The sequence below is a fragment of the Chlorocebus sabaeus genome, chromosome 8 (assembly GCF_047675955.1).
Source record: "Chlorocebus sabaeus isolate Y175 chromosome 8, mChlSab1.0.hap1, whole genome shotgun sequence".
Lineage (NCBI taxonomy): Eukaryota > Metazoa > Chordata > Mammalia > Primates > Cercopithecidae > Chlorocebus > Chlorocebus sabaeus.
The window spans coordinates 88,644,701-88,658,961 of NC_132911.1; the positions used below are offsets into that span (position 1 = coordinate 88,644,701).

The 14,261-nt window shown below is 38.1% G+C and overlaps 1 protein-coding gene and 1 pseudogene across 16 annotated transcripts in view; both read left to right on the forward strand.

The window, feature by feature from the left end:
- Positions 1 to 14,261, forward strand: part of RALYL (RALY RNA binding protein like) — a 737,315-nt gene that overhangs the window by 492,943 nt on the left and 230,111 nt on the right. The window lies entirely within an intron of this gene.
- On the forward strand, positions 10,651 to 13,540 carry LOC103237673 (26S proteasome regulatory subunit 7-like; annotated as a pseudogene).

The following is a 14,261-nucleotide window of genomic DNA, read 5'->3' on the forward strand; positions in this document are numbered from 1 at the left end:
TGTAAATGGACTAAATGCTCCAATTAAAAGACACAGACTGGCAAACTGGATAAAGAGTCAAGATCCATCAGTCTGCTGTATTCAGGAGACCCATCTCACACGCAGAGACATACATAGGCTCAAAATAAAGGGATGGAGGAAGATTTACCAAGCAAATGGAGAACAAAAAAAAAGCGGGGGTTGCAATACTAGTCTCTGATAAAACAGACTTTAAACCATCAAAGATCAAAAGAGACAAAGAAGGCCATTACATAATGGTAAAGGGATCAATTCAACAGGAAGAGCTAACTATCCTAAATATATATGCACCCAATACAGGAGCACCCAGATTCATAAAGCAAGTCCTTAGAGACTTACAAAGAGACTTAGACTCCCATACAATAATAATGGGAGACTTCAACACTCCACTGTCAACATTAGACAGATCAACGAGACAGAAAGTTAACAAGGATATCCAGGAATTGAACTCATCTCTGCAGCAAGCGGACCTAATAGACATCTATAGAACTCTCCACCCCAAATCAACAGAATATACATTCTTCTCAGCACCACATCGTACTTACTCCAAAATTGACCACGTAATTGGAAGTAAAGCACTCCTCAGCAAATGTACAAGAACAGAAATTATAACAAACTGTCTCTCAGACCACAGTGCAATCAAACTAGAACTCAGGACTAAGAAACTCAATCAAAACCGCTCAACTACATGGAAACTGAGCAACCTGCTCCTGAATGACTACTGGGTACATAACGAAATGAAGGCAGAAATAAAGATGTTCTTTGAAACCAATGAGAACAAAGATACAACATACCAGAATCTCTGGGACACATTCAAAGCAGTGTGTAGAGGGAAATTTATAGCACTAAATGCCCACAAGAGAAAGCAGGAAAGATCTAAAATTGACACTCTAACATCGCAATTAAAAGAACTAGAGAAGCAAGAGCAAACACATTCGAAAGCTAGCAGAAGGCAAGAAATAACTAAGATCAGAGCAGAACTGAAGGAGATAGAGACACAAAAAACCCTCCAAAAAATCAATGAATCCAGGAGTTGGTTTTTTGAAAAGATCAACAAAATTGACAGACCACTAGCAAGACTAATAAAGAAGAAAAGAGAGAAGAATCAAATCGACGCAATTAAAAATGATAAAGGGGATATCACCACCGACCCCACAGAAATACAAACTACCATCAGAGAATACTATAAACACCTCTACGCAAATAAACTGGAAAATCTAGAAGAAATGGATAATTTCCTGGACACTTACACTCTTCCAAGACTAAACCAGGAAGAAGTTGAATCCCTGAATAGACCAATAGTAGGCTCTGAAATTGAGGCAATAATTAATAGCCTACCAACCAAAAAAAGTCCAGGACCAGATGGATTCACAGCTGAATTCTACCAGAGGTACAAGGAGGAGCTGGTACCATTCCTTCTGAAACTATTCCAATCAATAGAAAAAGAGGGAATCCTCCCTAACTCATTTTATGAGGCCAACATCATCCTGATACCAAAGCCTGGCAGAGACACAACAAAAAAAGAGAATTTTAGACCAATATCCCTGATGAACATCGATGCAAAAATCCTCAATAAAATACTGGCACACCGGATTCAGCAGCACATCAAAAAGCTTATCCACCATGATCAAGTGGGCTTCATCCCTGGGATGCAAGGCTGGTTCAACATTCGCAAATCAATAAACATAATCCAGCATATAAACAGAACCAAAGACAAGAACCACATCATTATCTCAATAGATGCAGAAAAGGCTTTTGACAAAATTCAACAGCCCTTCATGCTAAAAACGCTCAATAAATTCGGTATTGATGGAACGTACCTCAAAATCATAAGAGCTATTTATGACAAACCCACAGCCAATATCATACTGAATGGGCAAAAACTGGAAAAATTCCCTTTGAAAACTGGCACAAGACAAGGATGCCCTCTCTCACCACTCCTATTCAACATAGTGTTGGAAGTTCTGGCTAGGGCAATCAGGCAAGAGAAAGAAATCAAGGGGATTCAGTTAGGAAAAGAAGAAGTCAAATTGTCCCTGTTTGCAGACGACATGATTGTATATTTAGAAAACCCCATTGTCTCAGCCCAAAATCTCCTTAAGCTGATAAGCAACTTCAGCAAAGTCTCAGGATACAAAATTAATGTGCAAAAATCACAAGCATTCTTATACACCAGTGACAGTCAAACAGAGAGCCAAATCAGGAATGAAATTCCATTCACAATTGCTTCAAAGAGAATCAAATACCTAGGAATCCAACTTACAAGGGATGTAAAGGACCTCTTCAAGGAGAACTACAAACCACTGCTCAGTGAAATCAAAGAGGACACAAACAAATGGAAGAACATACCATGCTCATGGATAGGAGGAATCAATATCATGAAAATGGCCATACTGCCCAAGGTAATTTATAGATTCAATGCCATCCCCATCAAGCTACCAATGAGCTTCTTCACAGAATTGGAAAAAACTGCTTTAAAGTTCATATGGAACCAAAAAAGAGCCCGCATCTCCAAGACAATCCTAAGTCAAAAGAACAAAGCTGGAGGCATCACGCTACCTGACTTCAAACTATACTACAAGGCTACAGTAACCAAAACAGCATGGTACTGGTACCAAAACAGAGATATAGACCAATGGAACAGAACAGAGTCCTCAGAAATAATACCACACATCCACAGCCATCTGATCTTTGACAAACCTGAGAGAAACAAGAAATGGGGAAAAGATTCCCTATTTAATAAATGGTGCTGGGAAAATTGGCTAGCCATAAGTAGAAAGCTGAAACTGGATCCTTTCCTTACTCCTTATACGAAAATTAATTCAAGATGGATTAGAGACTTAAATGTTAGACCTAATACCATAAAAATCCTAGAGGAAAAACTAGGTAGTACCATTCAGGACATAGGCATGGGCAAAGACTTCATGTCTAAAACACCAAAAGCAACAGCAGCAAAAGCCAAAATTGACAAATGGGATCTCCTTAAACTAAAGAGCTTCTGCACAGCAAAAGAAACTACCATCAGAGTGAACAGGCAACCTACAGAATGGGAGAAAATTTTTGCAATCTACTCATCTGACAAAGGGCTAATATCTAGAACCTACAAAGAACTCCAACAAATTTACAAGAAAAAAACAAACAACCCCATCAAAAAGTGGGCAAAGGATATGAACAGACATTTCTCAAAAGAAGACATTCATACAGCCAACAGACACATGAAAAAATGCTCATCATCACTGGCCATCAGAGAAATGCAAATCAAAACCACAATGAGATACCATCTCACACCAGTTAGAATGGCGATCATTCAAAAGTCAGGAAACAACAGGTGCTGGAGAGGATGTGGAGAAATAGGAACACTTTTACACTGTTGGTGGGATTGTAAACTAGTTCAACCATTATGGAAAACAGTATGGCGATTCCTCAAGGACCTAGAACTAGATGTACCATATGACCCAACCATCCCATTACTGGGTATATACCCAAAGGATTATAAATTATGCTGCTATAAAGACACATGCACACGTATGTTTATCGCAGCACTATTCACAATAGCAAAGACTTGGAATCAACCCAAATGTCCATCAGTGACAGATTGGATTAAGAAAATGTGGCACATATACACCATGGAATACTATGCAGCCATAAAAAAGGATGAGTTTGTGTTCTTTGTAGGGACATGGATGCAGCTGGAAACCATCATTCTTAGCAAACTATCACAAGAACAGAAAACCAAACACCGCATGTTCTCACTCATAGGTGGGAACTGAACAATGAGATCACTTGGACTCGGGAAGGGGAACATCACACACCGGGGCCTATCATGGGGAGTGGGGAGGGGGGAGGGACTGCATTGGGAGTTATACCTGATGTAAATGACGAGTTGATGGGTGCAGCACACCAACATGGCACAAGTATACATATGTAACAAACCTGCACGTTATGCACATGTACCCTACAACTTAAAGTATAATAATAATAAATAAATTAAAAAAAAAAAAAAAAGAAAGTGAAGGAGGAGCAAAGGTATGTTTTACATGGCAGCAGGCAAGAGTGTGTGTGCAGGGGAACTGCCCTTTATAAAACCACCAGATGTCATGAGGGTTAATCACTGTCATGAGAACAGCATGGGAAAGCCCACCCCCATGGTTCAATTACCTTCCACTGGGTCCCTCTCAAGACACATGGGGATTATGGGAGCTATAATTCAAGATGAGATTTGGGTGAGAATACAGCCAAATCATATCATTCTGCCCCTGGCCCCTGTCCAATCTCATATCCTCACATTTCAAATCCAATCATGCCTTCCTAACAGTCCCCCAAAGTCTTAACTCATTTCATCATTAACTCAAAGTCCCACATTTCAAAATTTCATCTGAGATAAGGCTAGTTCCTTCTGTTTATTAGCCTGTAAAATCAAAAGCAAGTTAGTTACTTCCTATATACAATGGGGATACCTGCATTGGGTAAATACACGTCCAAATGGGAGAAATTGGCCAAAACAAAGGGTCTATAGACCCTATGTCAGTCTGAAATCCAGCGGGGCAGTCCAATCTTGAAGCTTCAAAATGATCTCCTTTGACACCATGTCTCACATCCAGGTCATGCTGATGCAAGAGGTGGTCTCCCACAGTCTTGGCCAGCTCTGTCCATGTGGCTTTGTGGGATACAGCCCTCCTTCCTGGCTGCTGTAATGGGCAGGCATTGAGTGTGTGTGTCTTTTCCACATACACAGTGCAAGCTGTTGGTGGATCTACCATTCTGGGGTCTGAATGATGGTGGCCCTCTTCTTGCAGCTCCACTAAGCAGTGTCCCAGTGGGGACTGTGTTGGGAGGGTAGCTCTAACCCCACATTTCCCCTTCCACACTGCCCTGTCAGAGGTTCTCAATGAGGGCCCCACCCCTGCAGCAAACTTCTGCCTGAACATCCAGGCATTTCCATACAGCCTCTGAAATCTAGGCAGAGGCTCCCAAACTTCAATTCGTTACTTCTGTGCACTCACAGGCTCAACACCACATGAAAGCTGCCAAGGCTTGGGGCTCCCACGCTCTGAAGCCCTGGCCTAGCTGTACCTTGGCACAGTTTAGTCAAGACTGGAGCAGCCAGGACACAGTACACCAAGTACCTAGGCTACACACAGCAGTAGAGGCCTGAGCCCAGCCCACGAAGCAATATTTTCCTTCTAGGCCTCTGGGCCTGGGATGGGAGGGGCTGCTGAGAAGGTCTTTGACATGCCCTGGAGACATTTTCCCCATTGTCTTGGCAATTAACATTTACTCCTCATTACTTATGCAAATTTCTGCAGCCAGCTTGATTTTCTCCTCAGAATATGGGTTTTTCTTTTCTATTGCATTGTCAGGCTGTAAATTTTCCGAACTTTTATGCTCTGCTTCCCTTTTAAACTTAAGTTCCAGTTCCAAACCATGTCTTTGTGAAAGAATAAAACTGAATGCTTTAAAGAGCACTCAAGTCACATCACTAATGCTTTTCTGTTTAGACATTTCTTCCACCAGATACCCTAAATCATCTCTCTCAAGTTCAAAGTTTCACAGATCTCTAAGGCAGGGTCAAATGCTACCAGTCTCATTGCTAAAGCATAACAGGAGTCACTTTTACTCCATTTCTCTACAAATTCCTCATCTCCATCAGAGTCCACCTCAGCCTGGACTTTATTGTCTATATCATTATCAGCATTTTGGTCACAGCCATTCAGCAATTCTCTAGGATGTTTCAAACTTTCCCACATCTTGTCTTATGAACCCTTCAAGTTTTTAAGAATTTCCAAACATTTCCACATTTTCCTGTCTTCTTCTGAGTCCTCCAACTGTTCCAACCTCTGCCTGTTACCGAGTTCCAAAGTCACTTCCACATTTTTGGGTATCTTTACAGCAGCACCCTACTACTTAGTACCAATTTACTGTATTAGTCCATTTTCATATTGTTATGAAGAAATACCCAAGAGTGGGTAAGTTATAAAGAAAAAGAGGTTTAATGGACTCACAGTTCCACATGGCTGGGGAGGTCTTACAATCACGGCAGAAGGCAAAGGAGGAGCAAGGGCACATCTTACATGGCAGTCAAGAGAGCATGTACAGGGGAACTGCCCTTTATAAAACCTTCAGATCTCATGAGACTTCTTCACTATCATGAGAACAACACAGGAAAACCTGCCCCCATGATGCAGTTACCTCCCACCAGGTCCCTCCCATGACATGTGGGGATTGTGGGAGCTACAGTTCAAGAGGAGATTTGGGTGAGGACACAACCAAACCATATCAACCAAAAAGTTCCAGTTTTTGTAAATATATTCATGTAATTGCACTAGTCAAATCTGCAGAGAATCTACACTGTCTTCCACAAAGGCTGAATTAATTTACACTCTTAGCAGCAGTGTATAAGTGTTCCTTTTTCTCCACAACCTTGCCAGCATTTGTTATTTTTTGACTTTTTCATAGTAGTTATTCTGACCGGTGTTAGATGGTATCTCATTGTGATTTTGATTTGCATGATCAGTGATGTTAAGCTTTTTGTCATATGCTTGGTGGCCACACGTATGTCTTCTTTTGAAAAGTGTCTGTTCAGTTATTTTCCTACTTTTTAATGGGGTTGTTCGTTTTATTGTAAATGTGTTTAGTTCCTTTAGATGCTGAATATTAGACCTTTGTCAGATGGGTAAACTGCAAAAATTTTCTCCCATTCTTTAGGTTGTCTGTTTACTCTGTTGATAGTTTCTTTTGCTATGCTGAAGCTCTTCAGTTTAATTAAATCTGATTTTTTCAATTTTTGCTTTTGTTGCAATTGCTTTTGGTGTCTTTGTCAAGAAATTTTTGCTTATACCTATATCTTAAATAGTATTGCCTAGGTTGTCTTCTAGGATTTTTATAGGTTTCAGTTTTACATTTTACATTTAAAATCCACCTTGAGTTGATTTTTGTATATGTTGTAAGGAAGGGGTCCAGTTTCAATCTTCTGCATATAGCTAGCCTATTATCCCAGCACAATTTATTGAATGGGGAATATTTTCCCCATTGCTTGCTTTTGTTGGGTTTGTCAAAGATCAGATAATTGTAGGTATACAGTCTTATTTCTGGGTTTTCTATTCTGTTTCATTGGTCTGTGTGTCTGTTCTTACACCAGTATCATGCTGCTTTGGTTAGTCTAGCCCTGTAGTATAGTTTGAAGTTGGGTAGTGTGATGCCTCCAGTTTTGTTTCTTTTGTTTAGGATTGCCTTGACAATTTGGGTTCCCTTTCAGTTTCATAAGAATTTTAAAATACTTTTTTCTAATTCTGTGAAGAATGGCAATGGTAGTGTAATGTGAATTGCACTGAATCTACAAATTGCTATTTTCATGAAATTGATACTTCTTATCCATGAATATGGAATTTTTAAAATTTGTGTGATCTCTGATTTCTTTGAGCAGTGGTTTGTAGTTCACTTTGTAGAGATCTTTCACCTTCCTAATTAGCTGTATTCCTAAGTATTTTATCCTTTTTGTGACAATTGTGAATGGGCGTTCGTTTCTTATTTGGCTCTTGGCTTGACTGTTGTTGTTGTATAAGAATGCTAGTAATTTTTTCACATTGATTTTGTATCCTGAGGCTTTGCTGAAGTTGCTTATTAGCTTAAGAAGCTTTTGGGCTGAGACAATGGGGTTTTCTAGATATAGGATCATGTCATCTGCCAACAGGGATAGTTTGACTTCCTCTCTATTTGAATGCCTTTATTTCTTTCTCTTGCCTGATTACCCTGGCTGGAACTTCCAATACTATATTGAATAGAAGTGGCGAGAGAGGGCATCCTTGTCTGGTGCTAGTTTTCAAGGGGAATGCTTCCAGCTTTTGCCCATTTAGTATGATATTGGCTGTGACTGCCCTATCTTTCAACATTACTCTAAATGCAGCATTCTTTTGTAGTTCTCTCTGGCTCTTCCTACTTCTTCCAAAGGCCAAGTTGTATACTCTGGATGAGTACACAGTACTTTAAAAGTACTTCAAAGGTAATTCTTTTTATCATTATCTCATCAAGGCTGTATAATCCAGGTGGACGGGACCATTTGTCTTTTATTCTTAGCATATTTTTAGCATATGGAGAATACTCAATAAAATTTGATTAACAAAATTTCCTCTGTTAAGCTCTTAGTGTAGTCAATGCTGGCTTACTAGGTTATTACGCATGAAATCCAAGATTACAGAACATTTAGAAGAAGATACATTTCTTCTTAAATTTTTGAAAGCAAACTGTATACAAAGTAAGCATAGTTTGAGTTAAAGTTGTTTCTTAGATTTATTCTTACTATGTTTATTTAAAATTTGATTATAAGAAGATATATGCCAGTAGTGCAGATGTAAAAAAAAAAAAAAGAAGACATAAAATGTACTGCATCTACTGTTAAGTAGCTCTGAGTTCTTAAAAATGTAATTACATTTGTAACTTGTTAAATTGAAGGTTTTTAAACCATAAAACCCATAACAAATAAGATTGATCGTATTTCCAATTCCATGATGTTTGAGAAATACATTTTATTCTGAAGGCTTAGCAAATAAATATTTAAGTTGAATATAAACTGGAATTTTTCACTAAACTTTTAAAATATGCTTATTAAATGTTTTTATTCCTTAAATTACAGTGTAACTTTGGATGACTTAGGTGGTTTTTGAGATTATTTGAAGAATCTCTTTTTTCAAAAATATGTATTAAAGTATAACAAGTCCACCAATTCTATTACTTTTATACTGATGTTTTTAAGAAATTTGACTTAATAGAGGCTTACAAATGCCTCCTTAAATATGAGATAGGAGAACTGAATGGAATAGACCTAATTCCCCAAATATTAGTTTAAAATTTAAAAAGATAAAAATTAGCTTATGCTTGAGGAATATTTTCAAAACTGAATTACAAAATGAAATTTTAGGAGTTGATTTTTGACTTAGTAACCAATATTTGATGATTTTCGTGCTCATACAAATATTATCAAATTCAAACATCTCTTTTTCTCTGAAAGGCCAACTCTGTTTCTCTGTGGAATTCCTCACTATTTTATGTGTTTGGTCACATAAAAAAGTTTGTCTTTTTGAGTTCCCCCTTTTCTGTAGATATTCTCCTTGTCTTTTCACCACAGTTCATAGATGTTAGATCGTCTTCTCCACCATGTGTATTATTCAGGTGATGGGTACTCTAAAATCCCTGACTTTACCCCTATACAATCTATGCATGTGACAAAATTGCACATGTACTCCATAGATTTGTACAAATAAAAAGGAGGAAAAATATTATTGGTCACAAACAAAAAGAGCACATGAGTTGGTGAATCTAACTAAAAAGAGAACTGTGAGGCAATTGATGTGTTAATGTGGCAATCATTTCACAATGCATGTGTATATCAAAGCATTACATTGTATATCTTGAATATATCCAACTGCTATTTGTCAAGTATACCTCAATAAGGCTGGAAAAACGGGAAAAATAATAAATAAATGAAATGATAGTGATAAGCAATAATATTTTATAAATATCCTTACTTGAAAGAATATTTTCCCTTTGGATTTTTTCTGATCCAAGTAATTGCAATTGCAAAAACCAGGAATCACTAATGTAGAGATATGGATAGCAAATTTGGGTTGCTTATACTATGACTATATTAGAAATGCAGCTTATTCCCTTCTCCATGTGGTCCCTGAGATTTTGCAGATGTCCATACAGCAGAAATAGGTCTTAGTGTGTGGCTTGTATGCAAATATACAAAGCTTGGTTGTAGGCATAACCCCTTTTTTCCTACAGATAGTTTATGAGAATGTTGCAATCAAAACCATGTCCTAACATTCCCAGTGTGCTCCCAAATCCCATGTCCCAGTTAGCATTTTGTTATGTGAACAGAGTTCACAATGAGTCCATGAGATAACTGAATAGCAAATGACCATTTAAGGTCCCCACCCAATCCTAAAACAACCTTTTGGATTTTAAGAAGCTGTATTATAGCTGGTTATGTCATCATTAAGCCTCAACTAAATGATTATTAAGGACCTTCTGTTCTCAGAGTTATGGGGAAACATAGGAATGAAGGCAAAAGTTATAATCCTTTCAAAAGATTTTTTATTGCTTGGGCTTGATTACGTATTAAAGGATTTTTTTTTTTTTTTTTTTTTTTTTTTGAGACAGAGTCTCACTTTGTTGCTCAGGCTGGAGTGCAGTGGCCTGATCTCAGCTCACTGCAACCTCTGTCTCCTGGGTTCAAGCAATTCTTCTGCTCAGCCTCTCAAGTAGCTGGGACTACAGGTGCATGCCACCACTTCTGCCTAATTTATGTATTTTTAGTACGGATGGGGTTGCACCATGTTGGCCAGGCTAGTCTTGAACTCCTGACCTCATGATCCACCCTCTTGGGCCTCCCAAAGTGCTGGGATTACAGGCGTGAGTCACCCTGCCCATAATGCAGTTTCATACTTTAAAGGAAGAAATGAAGAATTAAAGGAATGAAGAAGCAAAAAGATTTTATCAAGGCAGAGCTATATGTATTAAGCCTTCAAAGCTAAACTTGTTTTTCTCTAGTTGTCAATGTCCCAGATAAAATAAAATTTGATATTGATTTGTCTTTTATTAAATAGACTAATAAAAAGTTAAAATTATTATGTTTGTAAAATGTATTTTGAATAACATGGTCCAGTTATTTTCATGCACTAAGTATAGATTGAAGATTATATAAACAGTTAAACGTGGTCATTGTACTGCTTATAACGTTAAAAGGAAATAAAAGAAAGTATAAGTGGGAATAGGCATAGATTACCTACTAAGAAATGATATGTTATAATATCAAGAATAAATAATTTGCCCATTTCTTAATTATCTCAACAAAATGTGTTTTTTAGAGATTTTTTGAATCAGAAAAGTGTACCTATAACATTCTATCTAACAATTTAAACTGGTGATAAAAATGAAAATAGAAAAGAATAAAGATTGCTTCTGAACAGAAAATGCTTAAAACCAGCAGTATTTATTGATATTTTGTGCAATAAAAGAAAATAAAAGATGCAATTACGTCAGCTGCTTTCTCAGTTAAAGCTGTTTTTAAAGAAAACTTCTTAAAGTGATGGCTAACTGAACTCCCACATGAAACGACTTTTTTATGACATTTTCAATGTACCTTCAATTCATATACTTCTAGCCTAAATTATTAGCCTAGGCTACTTTCCCTTTACTCACCTCAGATAGCATTTTTCAAGAAATAAACTTATGTACAGCACAAGTGGAAAATAAAACCACTTTCTATTTCTTCATTTATAGGAGGTTGAACTTCTCTGGAGTGCTAGAGCTATAGATTTTTCTGGATGTGTGCTTCAGAGTGAATTCAAGCGATATTACTTTTCTCTTAAATTACCAACCAACTGAAAAAAAAAATCATTAGTTCTAAATTTCAAATTCCACTGATATCATAAGTTATACAAAAGCACTTTGCTATTCACACATTTTTTTTTAACATTGTCTATATGGGAATGGACAACTCTTGATTACTATAGTTAAATTGTCAGTTTTATGAATTACTTCCTATACAAATGACCTCCTCTGCCCTGCAAGTGTAGTTTTGTTGTTTTGTTTTGGTGTTGGTTTTGGTTTTGAGATGGAGTCTCACTTTGTCACCCAAGCTGGAGTGCAGTGGTGAGATCTCAGCTCACTGCAACCTCCACACCCGGGGTTCCAGTGATTCTCCTGCCTCAGCCTCCTGAGTAACTGAGATTACAGGCATGCACCACCACACCCAGATAATTTTTTCATATTTTTAGTAGAGACAGTGTTTCACCATGTTGGCCATGCTGGTTTCAAACTCCTGACCTAAAATGATCCACCCGCCTTGGCCTCCCAAAGTACTAGGATTACAGGCGTGAGCCACTGCACCCAGCCAAGTGTAGCATTTTTAAATACGAACAAGCACATGATGAAGAATTTATAAGGAGGCTGCAAAAGGTCAGAAAAATTGTACAAACCTATTTCAACATGGAGTTTTCTTGAGTCTCTTTATTACTTTCACATTTCCTGCAGAAAGCTAAAAGTTCACTAGCAACAGTGCATAAAAGAAATAATAGTAAGGCAGTGTAATCACTAAGGAGCTGAATCACTGGCATCTCTTAAAACGCTGGATTACCTCAGTGCTGATCAGTGGAAAATCAAAAAGGATGAGAAGGATGACAAACACTTTTGAGCTCTGAATGAAGAGGATACTGCCTTGCTGAAAAATCATGGTCAGAGCACTTATTCTAGGGAGATTAAGCAGGTTGAGAATGACATTCAACAACTCCTTAAGAAAATTATCTCAGTAGTATTAAAGAGTCTGACACTAGCCTGGCCACCACCAGCACTCTGGGATTTGGCTGCAAATAAGCAAATGCTCCAGGGTGAACAATGTTTACAGGTTGCAAGGTGTAGAAAGATAGTAAATGCTGATTCTGAGAACTCAAAATACATTGTCAGTGTGTAGGAGATTGCTAAGTTTGTGGTGGACCTCAGTGATCTACTGACATTGAAGCAGGGATGAAATTTGATGTGAATTAAATTCATATTCCCATGCTTTCTAAGATTGACTCAACAATTACCATGATGCCAGTGGAGTAAAAACCTGATGTCATATACAGCGATGTTGGTGCCTGTAGGGAACAGATTGAGAAATTGTAAGTAGTTGAAACCCCACTACTTCATCCAGAGAGATTTGTTAACCTTGGCACGGAGCTTCCCAAGAGTGTGCTCTTTGGTCCACTAGGTACAGGCAAGACACTCTGTGCTCAGGTGGTTGCTAAATGGGACTTATGCTTGCTTCATTGAGTTATTGGATATGAACTTTAATAGAACTATACCTGCAAAGGGGCTGGAATGGTTCATAAGCTCTTCCCAATGGCCAGAACAAGAAACACCTGCCTTATCTTCTTTGATGAAACTGATGCTATTGGAAGACCTCAGTTTGATGATGGTGCTGGAGGTGACAATGAAGTACAGAGAAAAAAATGTGGGAACTAATTCATCAGTTGGATGGCTTTGATTATCAAGGCAATATTAAGTGCTGATGGCCACTAACAGACCTGATACTTTGGATTCAGCACTGATGAAGCCGGGTAAATTGGATAGAAAGATTGAATTTAGTTTACCTGATCTAGAGGGTCAGACTCACGTCTTTAAGATTCATACTTGTTCAATGGATGTTGAAAGATACCAGATTTGCATGGTTAGCACAACTACATCCAAACAGCACTGGGGCTGAGATTAGCAGCTTTTGTATAGAAGCTGAGTTTTGTTGTTTTGTTGTTTGTTTTTGTTTTTGAGACTGAGTCTCACTCTGTCTCCCAGGCTGGTGTGCAGTGGCATGATCCTGGCTCACTGCAACCTCTGCCTCCCGGGTTCAAGCGATTTTCCTGCCACAGCCTCCTGAGTAGCTGGGATTATGGGCATGTGTCACCACACCCAGCTAGTTTTGTATATTTAGTAGAGACGGGGTTTCACTGGGTTAGACAGGCTGATCTCAAACTCCTGACCGCAGGTGATCTGCCCACTTCAGCCTCCCAAAGTGCTGGGATTACAGGTGTGAGCCACCATGCCTGGCCGAAGCTGGTATGTTTTTGACCAGAGTATGGTTAAAAATTGCTACTGAGGATTGCTTGGAAGACATAAATAAGATCATTAACTATTACACCAAATTCAGCACTACTCACTGCTAACATGACACAATGGAGCCCTGAAGGCTTTCAAATGAAAACACATCTTTTCATTGGAATCCAAACCTTTTATAGAGTTGTTAATAACCACTTCACAAAAAAGGGTTCAACATTATAAAATAATAATAATAGTATTTGTCATTTACTGAATATGTGATACTTGTGCCAAGTTAATGTGCTGGCCATTTATATTTATTTGATAAATATTTATTGAGTACCCACTATGAATTAGGAAAAGGAAGATGATCACTGCCTTCAAGGAGCATATAATCAAATATAAAGAGACATGCCCAAGGCAATGATAAGGAGACTCAATGGAAATTATGAAAGCACAGATTAGTCTGAAGTAAAGCTTTCTGGAAAAGTTTATGATTGAGCTCCATATTAAAGAAATTAGAAGATTTGCATTTGAAGATGAAGAGAAATGACATACTAAGCAAAGAAGTTGTGTGGACAAAAGCATTGATGAGAAAACACTATCTGTGTTCAAGGAAAGACAAAGAAGTTAGTATTTGAAAGGTCAGAACTGACAAGACCTGAGGCTGGAAA